The sequence below is a fragment of the Gracilinanus agilis genome, chromosome 3 (genome assembly GCF_016433145.1).
Source record: "Gracilinanus agilis isolate LMUSP501 chromosome 3, AgileGrace, whole genome shotgun sequence".
Taxonomy (NCBI): Eukaryota; Metazoa; Chordata; class Mammalia; order Didelphimorphia; family Didelphidae; genus Gracilinanus; species Gracilinanus agilis.
Window position 1 is genome coordinate 91132662 of NC_058132.1, and position 5324 is coordinate 91137985.

At 40.8% G+C, this 5324-nt stretch overlaps 1 pseudogene; it reads left to right on the forward strand.

The window, feature by feature from the left end:
- The first annotated feature begins 721 nt into the window (after positions 1-721).
- LOC123241198 lies at positions 722-2359 on the forward strand (annotated as a pseudogene).
- Positions 2360-5324: the final 2965 nt, after the last annotated feature.

Genomic DNA, 5324 nt, shown 5'->3' on the forward strand with positions numbered 1-5324 from the left:
TGGGGAAAGGGAAGTTTGAAGAGAAATTTATAAAGGATTTGGAAAAGTTGCTGTGGTGACTGGAAAAGTGAATAATTTGAATAGTCAGAGAAATAATTTATCAGAGTAAGGATCTATCTTAGATTATGTAACAAAATTAGTAATCCCAGGCAGCATGATTTTAAGATTTCCCCTACCTTTAGCAGCATGTGGGTTGGAATGAAGGAAACAAATGATAGGAGTAATCCAAAGCTAGAGTTTAGTAGAACAAAATTGTAAATAGGAAAAGAGGCGAAGGGAATCAAGAGTAAAAGAGGGAATATCTAGATGGTTCAGTGGTTAGAAAGCCAGGCTGGAGACAGGAGGCCATAGATTCCAATATGGCCTTAGACATTTCCTACCTAGGTGACCCTGAGCAAGCCATTTAAGCCCAGTTGTTGAGCCCTTGCCACTCTTTTGCTTTGAATGATTTCTTAGATATTTAGTATACATTCTATGACAGAAGATAGGGGTTGTTGTTGTTGTTGTTTTTTAGTAGAAGAGAACAGTGTAGATTTGAACTGGTTCATTAAAGGGTCAAGATGGAGAAGGACGTAGCTACTGTGGATGTAATGGCTGAGGGGTTTAAGAATTAGAGATTATAGTGAGGATAAAGAGCAGGGTTAGGGATTGAAAGGAAGAGAGAAAGATGGAATGATAAAAAATGTCAAGTAAGAGAACATTAGAGATCAGAAACATAAAAATGGCAGATTTTGTAGGTGATGGCAAGATCAAGGGTATGACCATCTCTGTGTGTAACTGAGATAGGATGGAAGAATAAGGTCATTGACAATTTTAAAAAAGGAAATAAATAGTTAGTGTGCTTGGAAAAGTATCAGTATTTATGTTGAAGTTCCCTAGTATGAAGGCAAGATTTAGGAAAGAGAAAAAGAACACTGTTCAGAATGCTGAGCTCACTGAGGAAAATAGATCAGTAGATAACAGCTACTAGAATGACTGGTTGATAAACATGACTAGAATGGACCTTGTAAATTCTTGTTGTGAGATTAAATTGATTGATAAATAAGTGGTTGATACCAGGAAGGATCTCACCATAGAAAACAAGAAAGAAACAGAAAGGGCTTCAAGAAGTAAAATTAGGGAAAAAAATATCATGTTGATAATTTTTTCTCTACTTCCTCTGTTTCCTTTTAAAATATTCTTTGTTGCAGGGGATTGCTCTATGGAAGGGAGGGAAAGATGAAGAAAAACATAGAGGAAATTTTTTTTTATTTTTTTTAAACCCTTGTACTTCGGTGTATTGTCTCATAGATTGGTAAGGGTGGGCAATGGGGGTCAAGTGACTTGCCCAGGGTCACACAGCTGGGAAGTGGCTGAGGCCGGGTTTGAACCTAGGACCTCCTGTCTCTAGGCCTGACTCTCTCTCCACTGAGCTACCCAGCTGCCCCCATAGAGGAAATTTTAAGAAATATAAAAACAAAAATATTGAAAAAAACGTATCCCAAATATTAAAAAGGACAAAGACAAAAGCAAGATTTGATAGGAAAGTCCCTGATGAAGATGGATAAATATTTCCACATTTCTTTTTCCCATTGATCATCTCCATTTGTGAGATATTTCTAAAGAGCAGAGTTGGAAACAAGCTAGCATTTCCCAGGAATATCTCATTAAATGGGATCTTATAATTTTTCTTTTTCTTATGTTCTCCTTTCAGGAACATCAAAGGATGATAAAGGACATATGAAGGACAAGAAAGTCCATCCAGCCCAATGAGACAGGTTCAGGGTCCAAATATAACTGGACATAGAGATTCTTTCTCCTACATAGCCCTCCCCAGAGCCTTAAACTGATCTCATGAAGGACGACTTCTTGGTAGGCTTCAGGGCTGCAGGAGACCTGGTCCCTCATGTTCCTTCCATTTTCCTGCATCTACTTGGTGCTCCTCTTGGTCAGTGCCTGGTCAGCTACACTGTGATGGCCCAGAGAAGCCTGCACCAGTCCATGTATGCACTCATTGCCCTGCTCCTGGCAGTCAATATTCGTTCTGCTGCTGCTGTCATGCCCAACATGCTCTTTAGTTTCTCTACCCACTATTTCTCCTTCTTGCTGCCTCATCCAAATGTTCTATTTCTTCATCATCTTTGACTGTAGCATTCTCCTGGTCATGGCTCTAGACCACTAGATTGTTATCTGCTCTCCACTGTGTTATCTGGAAATTGTGACAGGACAGCAGTTGGCAGGGTTGCTGGCCTTTGCAGCAGCATAGAGTACAGGAATTGAGATTGTGGCAGTGGTACTGGCTTCAGGAGTGCATTTCTGCTGCTTCAACATCATCTATTACTTCACCTGCGAGCATGCTATTACAGAATTTCCTGTTTAGCCAAGCAGGAAAACCACAATTGCCACTCCAGAGTAAGGAAGGAAGGAGGTTTATTACATGCAGTTCCAGAAGGGATATTTCTTCAAAGTTCAGGGCCCCGAATTATGGGGCTCTCGCTATTTTATAGGTTTATCTGGGGGCACATACAGATACAGGGGGTTACATGATTGGAGACACATACAGGTAGGGGGGATTACATGACTGGATGGAAAAGGGGAAGCAGCCCTGCACCCTGTTACAGTATTGCTTCAAGAGGCTTCATCCTGTTGCAGCATTGTTGAGGGGGAGGCGGCTTTAGGCTTGTAGAGTCCTTAGTATGGTATAGATAGTATAAGACCAGAACACCAATCCATCATGGATGTCAGGTCACAGCATGTGAAGTAACAGTGTCCTATGAAGTGGAACCACTTGCTTTGTCCTGGAGTTCCAACAGGGGAAGGAGAGGTTGTTGGTCGCCCTGTCTGTAGCAAGCTTCTGGGTGTGTCAGCCTCATAAAGCCAATCCTTAGGATCTAAGAGAGTCCCTAAAGGGGAGACCTGAGGATTTTCCACTACAATATGGCCCCAATGAAGCTGTGTCCTATGGGGACATCTCACTCAATAAGACAGTGGGGCTCACCATCCTCATAAGTACTCAGGTCCTGGACATATTGCTCTTGGTCACTTCCTACACACACATCATCCATGCTGCCTTCTGGATGTCTTCTGGTGGGGCCTGCTTTAAAGCCCTAAACACACGTAGCTCTCATCTGACAGTAATCTTCAGGTCTATTCCACTCCACTTTCCTCTTCCATTGTCTATCGTGTAGCTCCCACTGCCTCCCAGAAAGTGCACAACCTATTCAGTGCCCTCAGTCTACTACTTCCCTGCCTTGTCAATCCTGTTATCTATGGAGCCAGAACAAAGGAGATTCAGCAACATCTGGTTAAGATATTCCATGGAGTAAGACCTCAGGGCACTTCTGAAAAAAAAAAAACCATCCTTAACCCCTCAAAGAAATCTTCTTCCATAATACCCAGAGCTTGGGAAGAAACACAATGGGGACCCAATAATTACTCGCATTATATTTTCTCGTATTATTTCCACCAATTTTTATATTTTCTCTCTAACATAAGAAGAGCATCAGCGTTAGAGCTTCCAATACTACTCTATCACTAACCTCAGCCATCTTATTAGTTTCCTAAATTCTAAGGATTGAAGCTTCAAATATCTGAAGTCTATTATTCTCTTCAAGTCAGTAAAGTACCTATTGCCTGAAAGATCTCATGCTTGCCCCTGAAATAGAAAGATATAGTCCCTGCCCTCAAGAAACTCATTCTCTAATGAAGGGATTCAACATGCAAACATCACACCCTGCTGCAGACAAGTCAGGATCCTGAACTCAAGAGCCTTGGAAATAGCAATGCTTCTAGTCTGGTATCCATAAACATCATCCTTAGATGCAGACCCTTGGAAGCAATTCAGATGCAGGTTGGCAACTACTTCCACAGGTGCTGGCTTCAATAGCTCTCCAGTTTCTGAAGTCTTAGAGAAGAGAGTTCTTGTCATCAAAATCCTTAGCAATATCAAATTATTCAACATCAACAACTCATAGGATTTTATCAGGTGAAATCATTTTAAAATAAGCACTATCATCTACTTTGGAGCTGTACCCTAAGGCCATGTTGTCTCCCCCCATCAGAAAGTGAGCTCCTTCAGAGTAGGGATTAGCTTACTTTGCTATTTGTATCTGTAGCACTTAGCACAGTGCTTTGCAAGTACTGATTTCAATAAGTGCTTGATGCATTTACTCATGTGCAAATACATAAATAAAAGATAAATGGAGATAATGCATAGTAGGAAGGTACTACTATTATGTATTATGGGAGTATCAAGAAAGTCTTTTTGTATAAGCTTGGGACTTGAAGGAAGCCAGGGAATTTAGGAGATAGAGATAAGGAAAGACTGAATTCCAGGAGTAGGAGGCAGTTAGTGACAAAGCATAGAGTTGAGAGCTGGGATGCCATGTGCAAGGAACAGCAAAAAAATCAGAGATCAGTGCCACTGGATGGTAGAGTACATGGGAAGAAAAGTGAAAGAACATTGTAAAGACAGGAAGAGCTGGATTATGAAGAGCTTTAGAAGCCAGAGATGATTTTTTTATATTTGATTCTAGAGGTAATAGGGAGCCACTAGAGTTTATTGAATAGGAGCAGTGACTTGGTAAGATCTGTGCTTTAGTAAGATTAGTTTGACAGCTGAATAATCATGGATTGGAATGGAGAGAAACTTAAGGCAAAGAAACCAATGAGCAGAATGTTGCAATACTACAAATGTGAACTGATGGGAGCTTGCACTAGGATGGTAGCAGTGACAGAGGAGAGAAGTGAACATATACAAGAAGCAAAAGTGAGAAATACAACAAACAAGAAATTGCAAGGTGAGAACTGATAGCAAATGATTGGATTTGTTGTAGTGAAGAAGAGTGAAGAATCAAGGATATGAGTCTATGTGACTGAAAGGATGGAAGTAGTAGGAAAATTCAGAAGTGAAGAAGGCGGGGGAAGGGGGGGAAGATAATCAAATCAGTTCTGGATGTTGTGAGTTTAAAATATCAAGAAGACATTCAGTTCAAGTTATCCAGTAGATAGTTGGGGATGTGACACTAGAGATTGGGAAAGATATTAGGACTGGGTAAGATCTAAGAATTATCAGCATCAAGGTAAAAATTGAAACCATGGGAGATGATGAGATAATCAAGAGAAATAGTAGAATGGTAACTAGATAACAGAGTGGACAAAACACAAGGCCTGGAGTCAAGAGGACCTGAGTTCATATCTGACCTCAAACAACTCATAGCTCTATAACCCTGGGCAAATCATTTAATCCCAATTGCTTAGCTCTTGCCTCTCCTCTATCTTAGAATTGGAACTTAGAAGGGAAAGGGGTGTGAGAGAGAGAGAGAGAGAGAGAGAGAGAGAGAGAG